This window comes from Dermacentor albipictus, chromosome 1, assembly GCF_038994185.2.
Source record: "Dermacentor albipictus isolate Rhodes 1998 colony chromosome 1, USDA_Dalb.pri_finalv2, whole genome shotgun sequence".
Taxonomy (NCBI): Eukaryota; Metazoa; Arthropoda; class Arachnida; order Ixodida; family Ixodidae; genus Dermacentor; species Dermacentor albipictus.
In genome coordinates, this window is record NC_091821.1 from 314,620,122 (window position 1) to 314,635,728 (window position 15,607).

Here is a 15,607-nt window from a genome sequence, read left to right on the forward strand (position 1 = left end):
GTTTGAGATTATGCGACCTCCAACAGTGGGCGCACCAGAACGCAGCGCGCACGAGCACCAGCGGCCCGCGCAGCAAACGCCGGGCTAGAACTGGAGACGCGCGCTCCTGCCTCCCTTCCCCTCCCCCTCCACCGCCTTTCGCGCACTACACTTAAGGGGAAGACGGCACGCATAGAGCCACCATCCTTATCGGCTGCCCTCTCACACTATCCCTCGCATCTACAGCATGCGGTGCTGCGGGGTACGATAGGATTTTATCGCAGTTGGACTTTGTACGGAACATTGCAGCGACGGCGACGACGGATTTTTGTCTTTAGTACTCCGTGCAATTGTTATCGCACTAATAGAAAAACTGAGGTATTATTTTCTCCTGAGAGAGGTGCACGTCCAATGTGCAGGAGAGGTAGTAGCAGTAGTAGGAGTAGTTTTTTTTTTAATTATGGAGTTTTATGTGTCAAAACCATGATCTAATTATGAGGCACGCCTTAGTGGGGGACTTCGGAAAATTTCGATCCCTTGGGGTTCTTTGACGTGCACCTAAATCTAAGTACACGTGTGTTCTCACATTCCGTCCCCTTCGAAAGGTGGCCGCCGTGGTCGGCATTCGATCCTGCGACCTCGTGTTCAGCAGCCCAACACGTTGCCACTATTAGCAGTAGTAAGTAATCCGTCGCTTATATAAATGGGCGAATAGGTAAATAAACGAAAATAATGAAATTCAGCAGTAACAGTGCAGCGGTCAGCATAGGGGCAGCGAGGGGGGGGGGGTGGAGTCAGCGAGGTAGGATAGTGAAAGGACAGCGACAGAGGATGGAGATGGAAAGGTGCCCGTTTTATTATTTATAGAAATTATCCGGGCGTCGCTTCAGTGAAGAGTAGATAAACACGATCGCGTTTCAAAGTTTCAACGACCATATCGACTACTGTTCTGCACCTCGCCTTTGTCTCTCCGCCGGCATCTCCGATGACATTGCCATTGTTGATATCAAAGGGTCCTTATGGCTCCTATTGCTGTACATAACAAACAGTGCGGGCCTAGTGGCTGGGGCCCGTTTCCAACTAATCATGCATGAAGCGCAAATTTAACTTTCTAGCTACGTAAGCAATCTCACTACATATTGAAGCCACTCGTACGCTTTCTGCATTTGTCGGAACACGTCGAGCAGCTACCACAATGTTTCTTAAGCAGAAACGATCATATAGCTGGCCATTAGGTCAAGCGTAAGATTTTCGTAAACAAATCAAACTTTCGTTTTTGTTTATGTTTTGTTTCGTCTTTTGCTCACTTCCGCTGTTTTCTTTAGATGCCTAGTATAATCTGGTAAATTATTCGATTACCGAAAATATTGCTTCAAGGCTCCAACATTTAAATGAGCGCAATGACTCTACTCGCAAATTTCTAGTGACTAATCGTCATTTCAATAGAGTTAATAAAGCTTAAACCACTAAATATGAAAAAGAAACCCGACATTACGGGCGACCGAATTCGCAATACGCGAATTAGCATCACATGTCACGCCGTCTGCATGGGCCGTTTCAGTCAAATAGAACCTACTAGGACACAGACTTCAATTTTAGCAACAAACCTATGCATTGCTGGCCGCTTTGAGCACAGTGGGCCTCTTTGTATTTAATGTGAATGACTGATCATGCAGGCTGAATTTCTCAGCAGCACTGGTATAGCATTGTTCCAAAAGCATTCTACATGACTCATAACAATTATTATCAGCGTGATTGTGTGCTGTTCTTAATTGCTCTGAAGACATTTCCAGGCCAATTGAACATGTTGGATGTTTGTGGATCTCAACTGTACAAGCATTTCTAGAAGTGTTAATTCTCACAAGGCTAGTGAATTTTACACAGCGGTCGGGAAAGCAGTTCGAAAATGAACGATAGAAATGGTTGATAAATACGAAGGCGCGCGGATGCTAAATTTTCGTGCTCTGCATCTCCACCCCTTAGGCTTAGTGACCGGTCTGTCGTTTGCATATGAATTCGACACTGACATTTTTCCCACATCACACACACAATCCACATGCGCAACACCTTTATTTTTAAACATTTTTCTTTGTAGTGAAAGAAGGAAGGAAAAAGTGGAGAAGGAAGGCAGGGAGGTTAACCAGTTTCGCTTAACCGGTTTGCTACCCTACACATGGGAGCGGGATTGGGGATATGAAAGATGGGAGGAGAGAGAGAGAGCACATAACACAGCGAACACATCGTCAGTTACAGTCCGTCACTCTTGCGCAGTACGCGATATCACTGTCACAGCCGCTTGTCCAAGCCCGTATCCTTCATAAACCGAAGTAGTCCCTTCGTCGCCTTCAGCTGCGATGTCTTCTGTCGGCGATGTGTGAAAATGGTTGCAACTGACAATGGTCTATTGTCCAGGTGCGCTAGAACAGACGCCATGGACTGTCTCTGAACATTATATTCAGGACAGTCGCACAGAATGTGTTCCAGCGTCTCCTCGCAAAGACAGGCATTGCAGAGAGCGTTGTCGGCCATTCCAATGCGAAACGAGTAGGATTTCGTGAAGGCCACCCCTAGCCATAAGCGATAAAGCAGGGTGGCCTCACTTCGGCGGAGTCCAGTTGGCATACAGAGACGCATCAATGAGGGTAGGTCGTGTTGATGATTGCCGCGGTTGGTCTGGCTGCTTGGTGTGCACCATAGAGAGAGCGTGATCTCCCGTGCAAGCATTTGAAGTCTGCTGGCTGCGTCGGACCGCGAATGTGGTATGGCCTCTTCCTGTGTGTCTTCAAGAGCTGTCCGAGCGGCTTTATCAGCGTCTTCATTTCCTATGACGCCGCAGTGACTCGGCAGCCACTGAAACGTCACGTGATGTCCTTTCTCATGTGATGTATGAAGCAGGCATCTAATATCGAGCACGAGCTATTCTAATGGCCCACGACGCAGAGCTGATAGCACAGATTGGAGGGCTGCCTTTGAGTCACTGAAAATTGACCATTGTCGAGGTGGTTACCGATTGACGAAACTAAGAGCAGCGCGAAGAGCAGCTAGTTCCGCAGATGTAGATGTCGTTGGGTGGTCAGTCCTAAAGCTGATGGTAATACCTTTTGCTGGGACGACCACAGCACCGGACGAACACTGGATGTTTGTGGAACCATCTGTATAAATATGTGCACTCTCCGCGTACCTCTCATGCAGAAGAAGCAGAGACATCTGTTTGAGCACAGGCGACGACAGCTCAGACTTTTTCCCGATTCCTGGTACGCTGAGATGGACTGTGGGGCTGACAAGGCACCAAGGGGGTATCGGTGGCTTAGATGGAGCGGTGAAGCCCGAGGGAAGTTTGTCGTTGTACTTGACGATAGTTTTAGAGAATGATGCTTGGTGCCTGTCTGAAGGTAGTGTTGCAAGGTGGTGATAGGGGGCACGTGCAAAATGTCTGATATGCGTTCTCAGGGCTTCCACCGTGATGTGAGTTTGCATTGGATGGTCCCGAGCAATCGCAATAGTTGCCTCAGTTGACGTGCATCTGGGCAAACCAAGACAAACTCTGAGTGCTTGAGCTTGTGCTGCCTGCAGAACACGCATATTTGTCTTGCAGGTGTTGGTCAGTACAGGTAGACTGTATCTTAAGAAACCGAGAAAGAGAGCTCTGTAGAGTCTCAGCATTGCGTCTACTGACATCCCCCACGTCTTTCCTGTCAAGTATTTAAACAACTGGGAGGTTGCTGTCAGGCGCCGTTTCATGTAGACCACGTGCGGGCTCCAACTGAGGTCTCGGTCGACAATTACGCCAAGAAATCTGTGGGTTCTGACACAGGAAATGGTCCGCCCATTGATTGATATGACATAAGGCGTCATTGGTTTGCGAGTAAATGCTACTAGGGCGCATTTTTCTGGCGATATGCTCAGACCTTGTTCACACAAGTAGCTCGCTGTCAAAGTAGCCGCTCTTTGAAGCCGTGCACGTATCTGAGGACGTGTGACTGCCGAAGTCCAGACACAGATGTCATCTGCGTATATTGAAATTTTGGTGGTAGTTGGCAAGTGTTCAGCAAGCCCAATAAGAGCGAGGTTGAATAGCGTCGGGCTAAGAGCACCGCCTTGAGGAACGCCCCTGCTGGTATAGCGTCGCGTAGTTAGGCCATCGTCGGTTAACACATAGAATGATCTTGCAGAAAGGTAACTTGCAATCCACAAAAATACTCGACCACCTAGGCCAACCGTCACAAGAGCGTCGAGAATTGCCTCATGTAATACGTTATCGTATGCCCCTTTCACATCTAAGAATAAAGCTGCAGATAAACGTTTACGGGACCTTTCATGCTGGACATATGAAACGAGATCAACTACATTGTCGATGGAAGAGCGGTCACGTCGGAAACCAGCCATGGAATTCGGATGAATCTTGTAGTATTCAAGGTACCATTCCAGGCGGCCAAGGATCATCCGTTCCATTATCTTTCCTACACAGCTGGCCAACGCTATTGGGCGGTAAGAGGCGAGCTCTAGCGGGGATTTGCCCTGCTTCAAGATTGGCACCAGGCGGCTCACTTTCCATTCGTCATGAACATTTCCCTCCTGCCATGAGGTGTTGTAGAGACTCAATAGTGCTATCCGTGCGGATTCTCCGAGATAGCACAAGGCTCGGTATGATATACCATCTGGGCCCGGAGATGATGAGCGCCTGCAGAGAGCTAGTGCTGCCTCGAGCTCCTCCATTGAGAAAGGAAGGTCCATGCGGCAATCACGGGAATGGGGGACGTCATCTCGGGCTGGAGGGTCTGGACGTGTCGCTTGGTCTGCCATTCGCGCACAAAAGTCTTCTGCGACATCGATGTCTTGCCGCCCTTGGAAAAGCGCTAGCGCCTTGAAGGGAAAACGCTGTTCCGGAAGGCAACGCAGACCTTGCACCGTTTTCCAAATATGAGATAGCGGCTTGCGGGGGTCGAGTGTCTTGCAAAACGTTGCCCAACGTTCAAACGCTAATCTATCCATTCGACGCTGAATCTTCTTTTGCATCCTCCTGGCTGTCCTAAGGTCATGGATTGATTTTGTACGCCGATATCGACGTTCCGCCCGGCGACGAAGTGCGCGAAGTCGCTCTAATTCTATGTCGGAGTCGTTTCGCGTGTAAGAGATCGTCAGCATGCGAGTGGCGTTTCGCATCGTATTTTTAATTGTTTGTTCTAACCCAGAGGGTACGCCCTCGCTGCAGGCATCTTCCATATCAGATTTGAACTTGGCCCATTGAATCGTCCGAATGGTATTCCGTGGGCCAGATCTAGACGACAAGCCTTTGATGTTCAGATAGGTGGGAATGTGATCACTCCCATGTGTCTCAATATCTGGAAACCACTTCACACATCTGGCGAGAGAGTTGGAGACGAAAGCAAGGTCGAGGCAGCTGCCGTATGACACGCCTCGAAGAAAGGTGGGGCTACCATCGTTCAAGAGAGTAAGGCCATAGTTGTATGCGATGTTTGATAATCTTCGTCCTTTTGCATTTGTCTTTGTACTTCCCCATGCTGGATGGTGTGCATTGAAATCTCCGATGATGATCCATGGGGCGGGGCAGACACTCAAGATATCCGCTAATCTTCTAGTGTCGAAATTGCTGGCAGGCGATATATAAACGCCTATGAGAGTAAACAAGAGTTTGTTCTTTTTAACTGTGATGCAAATGTACTGATTGTCGTCCTGGGGCGCAATTGGTTGCAAAACATAGGTGAGTTCACGACGAACAAAAACGATGATTTTGCTGCATGCACTATTTGTTGATGACACGAAACATTCGTACCCTGACAGTCGTATTGGTTTCGACAAGTTGGGCTCACAAATGACGATGAGTGGAAACACATTGGTGTGCACATACTGACGGAAATCTGAAATTCGTGATTTTAGCCCTCTGGCGTTCCACTGCATGACGGACGCTGCCTTGACTTCTTTTCGGAAGGATGGGGTATGGGTGGCCATCTTTCTAGTTGAGGGATTCAAGCACTGGGCTTAAGGCGTCCAGCACTTTAAGTGCGTTTCGAGCAGACGGTGTCCCCATCTCAACTAAAATCGTTCGAATAGCCTCCATGAGGGAACGTAGCACCGAGATGACCTGACCTGACCATCTGGTTTAGGCGAATCATCAATGGCCGGAGAAGGCTCCAGTGGGGCCGTGAGCTTCTGAGGTTCCCTAGCAAGGGAGCGGCTCGGTAGCGCAGGCCATTCCTCTAAAAAAGAGTCTTATCTGATTCCCTCGTGGAAGTGGTAGGCCCTTTCGCGTCGCGAGTAAGTGGTACCGTAGTGGAGCGGGTACTATCGATTCGCGCATGCGCCTTCTTTGAAGACGTACGACGGTGTCGACGTCGACGCCGACGCCGAACTACTTCGGCTGCCTCCCTGTGGGCCGAATTGTCTCTGGCAATTTGCTTAAGAACCGCGCGCTCCCTCTTGATGCGGGGACAGTCCTTCGACGAGGCTACGTGAGGGCCGCCACAGTTGGCGCACTTCAGAACTGTGGCACCACAGGTCTCTTCTGCATGAGGTTCAGCGCAACGGGGACACAGTAGCGAGTTGGGACACACGCCCTTGACGTGTGCCAGCCTGAAGCACTGATGGCATTGAAGCGGCTTCTGGATGAATGGTCGAACCGGATGTCGAAAAAGTCCGACTTTAACGTGGGATGGTATGCAATCCCCCTTGAGAATCACTTTTACGCAGCGCGTATTCCCAAGACGGCGCACTTGCGTAATGATCGTGCCCTCGTTGGCCGGCTTGATGAGGCTAGGTAAATCATCATTGGGAATGGCAGTGTCAATGTGGTAAATTACACCAGCTATCGATGTGTCGCCGATCGGGATGAAGGGGCGCATTTTGATTCCGCCTAGCTCCGTGATTTCTTGAAGTGTTCCAAGCGCACTCGCGTTGTACACATCTATGGCGAGTATATTCTTGCGTGGGTTTATTCTGATGTCTTTAATTTGATTCGGCACCGCACGTTCCAGAAAAATGGATAGGGCTTGCCTGTTCAGCAACCGTAGGTTGCTTGACGGTTCTTCCGGCATAAAGATGATGACGTGTGGCCAGCGCGCAGGCCTTGACTTCATAGTCGTAGTGCTCGCAGGAGTTGACGGCGCTGTGTTGGCGGTCTTTCTCTTCGCCCTCTTACTCCGGACGGGTATGAAGCCGTCGTCGGATGAGTCGTCTTCCGACATAGAGTACAGCTCGGTGTCCTCGGTGTCGCTGGTGGAGCCAACTCGCTTCCTTGCGGTTGACAGCCGTGATGACTTCTGGCCAGGTGGGCCTCTGGCATGCTCCGCGTCCATGGCCGCAAGACGGGGAGGTGAGGCACCTCGAGAGGCGAAGATTTCACCAAAAAATCAGAGAGCACAGAAACAAGCGTTCTGATGATGATGATGATAGCCTCATATTATGGCTCATACCCACACTGGGGGATTGGCCAAGAATTGCGTGCTGAAACGTTCACCTAGTTATTTTGAAGTGCCACTTATTCGATGATGAAAAAGCGTTCTGACAAGAAGACACTTCGTCGTCTTCGTTGTAGTGAGAATGCCAGCTACCCAAACATGCTAGCGAGATTGAAGAAAGGCCCCTGTATGCGCGGTCTAAAAGCAAGGGAGCTAAGGAAAGACTAGCAAGTGCTTTTCTCTTGCTGCAACGACGTCTTTACGAAGATATTGAGATCGCTCTGTGATATGCATGTAGTGCTAACTTTGTTACTTCAGATAAATTAACAACTCAGTGAAAATTGCTCTTTCAGTCACTTTTATTACGTGTGTAATAGGACTATCAAACATTATTACAATCACAATTTGCCACCTAAACATTTACATGGGATATTGGAAAGCCCAGAAATCAAGCTTACTTCTTATTTTTCGTGGTCATAACGCCATCGTGTAGTCTAAAGATATCACGAACATTTGCACAAAACGTTACAATGCAGTTGCTGGGTGATAGGTCATCTACACGTGTACTACAAAGCGTACCATGGTGTCGGCTAGAAAGATTTCATTGTCACCTGAAAGAACACCAATAGTGACAAAAGGACTTCTTCTTGGGCAGGTTGGCGCACTCTGCTTTAAACCATTTTTGAGCTCGGTAGGGGACATACGAAAGAAATCGATGAGGACATCTATAGGACATGAATCCAACTTTTTCTGCACAAGGCGAGGACGAAGAAGAGGCTGAGACACACGAGCGCATACTTACAACGTTGTTGTATTTGGAAGCAAGTGACCACGTATAAAAAGCAGAATCTGTGACACACCACGTGTGCGCCGCATGCATAAAATACCTATCTCTGCGCAAGAAGGTTAGCGCCTTGCTGGAAAGGGCGATGGATGGTTTTGACGCACAGGTATCACCACACTTATCAATCAATTCCGCTTCGATGATTTCCCTAGTTAACTGATTACGATTTCTGCTGACGATTGAGCATGCACTATACACCGGTTTACACGTGGCAGCATTTGTGGCGTCTGCCTGATTAGGCGTACGATTTCTACAGTGGGCATCCAAAGAAACCCTTCTCATTTCTATCATATTGCTACGGAATAGTATTTCCTATGACGAAGAGGCCAGCAGTAAGAAGACGACGACGACGATTGGAGGCTAGCGCGGGCTGTTGCCTCTTGGCCAAGTGCGGTGTATTGCGTTGTAAATATACTTGCATATAGCTTTTCATATGCGTCTTCTTACGTAACATATCTGGTGGAGGTGCGGGTTATCGATCCCCGTACCTCTCGCGATGGTCCCGTAGCCTGTCATTAAGGCATCGTCCGCTCTGACCAACATAGTTGCACCCACAGTTCAAAGGCAGATTATAAACTATTCTTTCTGCGCATTCAACGAACTTTGACGGATGCCTCTTTTTGCAAGCAGGCTGTTTGAGGGCACACGCACTGGTCAATCTGCACAAAGATTGCAATTTATCGGGAGCCGAAAAAAACACTTTTGCATTAACTGGCCCGCTGGCCACACCTTTTCAGTCGTTTTCATCTCATGGCCGATAGCTTCTCTGAACAGGCACTTCGCCTCAGGAACGCGGCGTAGCCCACACATGTCCTCGTAAGCGTTGATGAAGCCCTGATAAAGCGTATGTCACCACAAATAACTAATCCCTGATGCCTCTCAGTCTTCCACGCTTTACAAAAAAGCCGCAGTTATTCCGTATATCCATGGCATATCGCATCGACTGAAAAGGATCGGCCAGCGGGCCAATGTAAAAGTGTTTTTTTTTTCCGCTCCAGATAAACTGCAATCATTGTGCACATTGACCAGTGCATGTGCCCCCAACAGCCTGCTTGCAAAAAGAGACATCAGTGAATGTCTGTTGAATGTGCAGAAGGAATAGCTAATAAGCTGCCTTTGAACTGTGGATGTAACTATGCTGATCAGAGCGGATGATGCCTTAATGACAGGCTACGGGAGCATCACGACAATGTGATAGAAATTATAGGTTTTTTTAATGCTCACTGTAGAAATTGTACGCGCAATCAGGCAGACGTCACAAATGCGGTCACGTGTAAACCGGTGTACAGTGCATGCTCATTCGTCAGCAGAAATCGTAATCTTTTATCTCGGGAGATCATCGAAGCGGAATTGACAGGTGTGGTGATACCTGTGTGTCAAAACCATCCATCGCCCTTTCTAGCAAGGAGCTATTCTTCTTGGGCAGAGATGTTCTGCAGGCGGCGCACACATGATGTGTCACAGATTCTGCTATATATATGGTCACTTGCTTCAAAATAAAACAACAATGTAAGTCTTCGCTCGTGTGTCTCAGCCTCTTCTTCGTCCTCGTCTTGTGCGCAAAAAGCTGCCTTCGTGTCCTACCAACATGCCTAAACAGTCACCTTAGTGATCTATAGGGGCTTGTTGGTACGGCATATCTTATTTTGCCGTAGCGCAAGCTGAACCACAAGGACAACGGAAACGCACATTTGACACACACAAAGCGCTGTATGTGTCAAATGTATCTTTTCGTTGTCCTTGTCATCCAGCTTGCTCTACAACAAAATAAGATATACGAAAGAAGGAAATTGTGGCGCTGATGATAATTTTTTCATCTCCTTTGAAACAGGGCGGTGACATATAGTCACCTAGCCCGCTTGATTTAATCAGGTATACTGTACATGTTTTTATTCTAGCATTTTTGTATATATCTCTATAATCTTTTAATTTTTTCTCAAAACTTATTTGTCTATCTTGTATGGCTACCTATGCCTGTAACGGATCTGGTCGTATCAATTTCTTCTCTGCTTTTTTCCCACCGATACCCTAAACGTCATTTCTTTATCTCGACTGCTGAACGGTTGATGCTTCGGTCTACTTTGAATCCAAGCGCTTCTGGAAGGTGTACGTTATATCCGGGTCTCACTGGGTGAATTCCTTCGCATTCCGTTAGGATGTGCTGAGTGGCCTCCGGATTTTTCCTGCCGGGTGCACATGCGTCATATTGTTGCGCATATTTGTTTCGGTATGTTTTTGCCCATAGGCCAAGCCTATGGGCAAAAACTATTTAAAAGCTAGTAGAAAACAAAAATCTAGTTCATTGAAAAGTTATAACAAGAGAGAGAGAGAGATAGCAAATGATGAATTAAAGGTAGGGAGCTTAACCAAGACTGAGCCCGGTTGGCTACCCTACACCGGGGAAAGAAGGAGGGAAAGATTAAAAGAAGAAGAGAAAGTCTACTGGTAATATCTATCGGTCACTCCGTCGGGATCACAGACGGTGACTCAATCCGGTAGCTTTTACATATCGCAGCAGCGCTTTTGTCAACAGGGTAGCGTAATAAAATACCGACAAGGGTGTCACAGGCAACAACAGTAACAGAGCGTTTGGTTATTTAGCAAAACACCGAATAAATAAACAAAGGGCAAAGAAAACAATAGAGCGTACAGACAGTAAATGAGAGAGAGAGAGAGAGCAGGGAGTTTAACCACAGGCAAGTTTCCGGTTTGCTACCCTGCTCTGGGGAAAAGGTTATGGTGATAAAAAGAGAAAGAGAGGGGTAGAGGAGATAGAGAGAAAGAGAGATGAGCAGGTACACTATAGAGCGGCAAACTGGCAACGTTTAACGCTAGAACGTTATCTAGTGAGGCGAGTCTAGCAGTGCTATTGGAGGAATTAGCGGGCATTAAATGGGATATAATAGGGCTCAGTAAGGTTAGGAGGACAAATGAAGCATATACAGTGCTAAAAAGCGGGCACGTCCTGTGCTACCGGGGCTTAGTGGAGAGTCGAGAACTAGGAGTCGGATTCCTGATTAATAAAGATAAAGCTGATAGGAAGATAAGATGATAAGGATAATTTTATAGCATTAACGGGAGGGTGGCAGGTCTTGTTGTGAAACTTAATGAGAGGTACAAACTGAAGGTCGTACAGGTCTACGCGCCTACATCCAGTCATGATAACCAGCAAGTCGAAAGCTTCTATGAAGACGTGAAAACGGCGATGGGTAAAGTCAAAACAAAATACACTACAATGATGGGCGATGTAGTGTATTTTGTTTTGTATGATAATACAATATGCCAGGGTAGGCAAGAAGCAGGCTGGAGAACAGTCAGTGGGGGAATATGGTATAGGTTATAGAAATAGCAGGGGAGAGTTATTAGTAGGGTTTGCAGAACGGAATAATTTGCGGGTAATGAATAGCTTCTTCCGCAAGCGGGATAACCGAAAGTGGACGTGGAGGAGCCCGAATGCCGAGACTAGAAATAAAATAGACTTCATACTCTGTGCTAACCCTGGCATCATACAAGATATGGACGTGCTCGGCAAGGTGCGCTGCAGTAACCATATATATATAGGATGGTAAGATCTTGAATTAGCCTAGACTTGAGGAAGGAACGGAAGAAACTGGTACATAAGAAGCCGATCAATGAGTTAGCGGTAACAGGAGAAACAGAGGAATTCCGGATCAAGCTACAGAACAGGTATTCGGCTTTAACTCAGGAAGAGGACCTTAGTGTAAAAGCAATGAACGGCAATCTTCTGGGGATCATTAAGAGGAAGCTTTAGAGCTCGGGTGCTCCTATCTAAATACATCTAAAAGGAGAATTCATTTTTCTCGGCAACCACTGCACCAAATTTGACGAGGTTTGTTTCATTACAAAAAAAGACTTAAAATCTAGTGACTGTTGGTTTTGAATTTTCGATTTAGGTTGTGAGTTGTTTATTAAATATTGGTGAAAATCGAAAATTTTCAAAAATCAAGACTATCATGTTTACAACGTTGTAACTCATCAACGAAAAATGATAATACAATTCCGTGAATAACATATAATAGTACATCTAAAGCGGACAAAATTGATATGTTATACATTAGTCTCATAAAGTTAATAACATGGAAATACAGCTTTTGCGTAACCCTTGTAAACAACGTAACAAATTCACGTAAGATGTAAACTGACATATCGAATTTGTCCGCTTTTATTAATCTAAAGGATGCCGTTCACATAACCGCGATATCTGTTCTTGATGAAGGGCAATGAATTTGTAAACTCCGTACTTATATTTTTTTCGAACGGTCGAATATTTGAAGATCTGTTTAACAAAATTCAAGCTCTAAATCGAAATTCCGCTTTAAATAAATCGTTATTATTATTATTATTATTATTATTATTATAACAGTCACTAGAATTAAACTTTCTTTCTCAAATGCAACAAATGTCATTAAAATTGGTCCAGGAGTTATCTCAGGAAAACGTTTTTGCGTTTTACATGTATTTGAATAGGCGGTGTCGGAGTTGGGCCGGAGCTAAAGCTTCCTCTTAAGGAGTGTGCAATAGAAGCCTGTAGTACCTTCCTTAGACAGGATAGCCGTAAGCTATCGCAGGAGACGAAAGATCTGATTAAGAAACGCCAATGTATGAAAGCCTCTAACCCTACAGCTAGAATAGAAGTGGCAGAACTTTCCAAGTTAGTCAAAAAGCGTAATATAGCTGACATAAGGAAGTATAATATGGATAGAATTGAGCATGCTCTCAGGAACGGAGGAAGCCTAAAAGCAGTGAAGAAAAAACTAGGAATATGCAAGTATCAGATGTATGCGTTAAAGGACAAAGCCGGCAGTATCATTACTATAATATGCATCAGATATTTCAAGTGGCTGAGGATTCTGTAGAGAGTTATACAGTACCAGTGGCACCCACGACGATAATGGAAGAGGGAATAGCCTAGAGGAATTTGACATCCCACAAGTAACGCCGGAAGAAGTAAAGAAAGCCTTGGGAGCTATGCAAAGGGGGAAGGCAGCTGGGGAGGATCAGGTAACAGCAGATTTGTTGAAAGATGGCGGGCAGATTGTTCTAGAAAAACTGGCCACCCTGTATACGCAATGCCTCATGACCTCGAGCGTACCGGAATCTTAGAAGAACGCTAACATAATCCTAATCCATAAGAAAGGGGACGCCAAAGACTTGAAAAATTATAGACAGATCAGCTTACTGTCAGTTGCCTACAAAGTATTTACTAAGGTAATCGCAAATAGAATCAGGAACACCTTAGCCTTCTGTCACGCAAAGGACCAGGCAGGATTCCGTAAAGGCTACTCAACAATAGACTATATTCACACTATCAATCAGGTGATAGAAAAATGTGCGGAATATAACCAACCCTTATATATAACTTTCATTGATTACGAAAAAGCGTTTGATTCAGTCGAAACCTCAGTAGTCATGGAGGCATTGAGGAATCAGGGTGTAGACGAGCCGTATGTAAAAATACTGAAAGATATCTATAGCGGCTTCACAGCCACCGTAGTCCTCCATAAAGAAAGCAACAAAATATCAGTAAAGAAAGGCATCAGGCAGGGAGATACGATCTCTCCAATGCTATTCACAGCGTGTTTACAGGAGGTATTCAGAGACCGGGAGTGGGAAGAATTCGGGATAAGAGCTAATCGAGAAGACCTTAGTAACTTGCGATTCACTGATGATATTGCCTTTCTTAGTAACTCAGGGGACCAACTGCAATGCATGCTCACTCACCTGGAGAGGCAGAGCCGAAGGGTGGGTATAAGGATTAATCTGCAGGAAACTAAAGTAATGTTTAACAGTATCGGAAGAGAACAGCAGTTTACGATAGGTAGTGAGGCAGTGGAAGTGGTAAGGGAAGACATCTACTTAGGACAGGTAGTGACTGCGGATCCGGATCATGAGACTGAAATAATCAGCAGAATAAGAATGGGCTGGGGTGCGTTTGGCAGGCCTTCTCAGATCATGATATCCCTCAAGGGAAAAATGTATAACAGCTCTGTCTTACCAGTACTCACCTACGGTGCAGAAATCTGGAGGCTTACGAAAAGGGTTCTAACGCAACGAGCTATGGAAAGAAGAATGATGGGTGTAACGTTAAGGGGGCAGGAATAAGAAGAGAGCAGATTGGGTGAGGGAACAAAAGCGAGTTCATGACATCGTTGTTGAAATCAAGAAAAAGAAATGGGCATGGGCAAGGCATGTAATGAGGAGGGAACATAACCAATGGTCATTAAGGGTTACGGACTGGATTCCAAGAGAAGGGAAGCGTAGCAGGTGTCGGCAGAAAGTCAGTTGGACGGATGAGATTAAGAAGTTTGCAGGGACAACATGGCCACAATTAGGCCATGACCGGGGTAATTGGAGAAGTATGGGAGAGGCCTTTGCTCTGGAGTGGGCATAGCCAAGCTGATGATGATGATTATGATTATGATTTTGATGATGATAGAGCGGTAGTGGTAGAGTTAAAAATATATGTCGATGCACTCTAAGACAACGCGACCAAGTGTATGTTGTTCACTTTTGTATGTTTTAATTTGTTTTATGCCTAAAGTCATGGTGTATTGTATCCTTGTGCATGTGTATGGCGAGTGAGCTCGTGCGGAAGAAAGTTAAATGCGCAAGTGAACGTTGGGCGCCTGGTAGCAACAGGAAGCACAAGGAAATTGCAGAGTGGAGTTACTAATCTCTTAAAATCATATATCAGTTGAAGGATAACTCCTACTTCCGCCCATTCGAGTTGTAGACGATTTATCAACAATACTATCAGGTTGATTTCACGATGTCAAGGGCTGCAGCGCACAAAAGCGTCCTTAACGTCTAAAACTGAAGGACCATAATGCAAAGCTCGAGGAACGCCAGATAACGCTAAGGTGACTGGACTACGAAACCTCCACACTATTTTGCTGACGGCAGCGCCCTTACCTCAGACGTTATTTTTGCTTTGCGGGCACAATCATTACAGTGACGTTTGTAATCACACGTCTACAAGTGCTTGGTAATAGAACTCATGGCCCCCAAAGTTGACACGAAATGCATAAGGTATGACCACAGAAAAAAGAAAAATAAAGAAATGGCTTTGAGATGCTGAAATGTGATAAGGCTTTTCGAAAGAGATAAAATCCATGGAAACGCCTTAGAGCGTCTTATCCACATATCTTCTATCTAGCCCGCTGTCCGTCGTCCCTGATTGTTATGGACGCCCGAAGAGAAATTTCCCACCGCCGACGAAACACACACCAAGAGCAGCTCGAGAAACAGTCATGCACCGTTGAGTCCGAAGCCTTTGGACGTTTGGAAAACACGGCTCCTTGAGTTACGTGGCCTGCCTATCGACGTGAGTACAGTTCCAGAAAGTCCC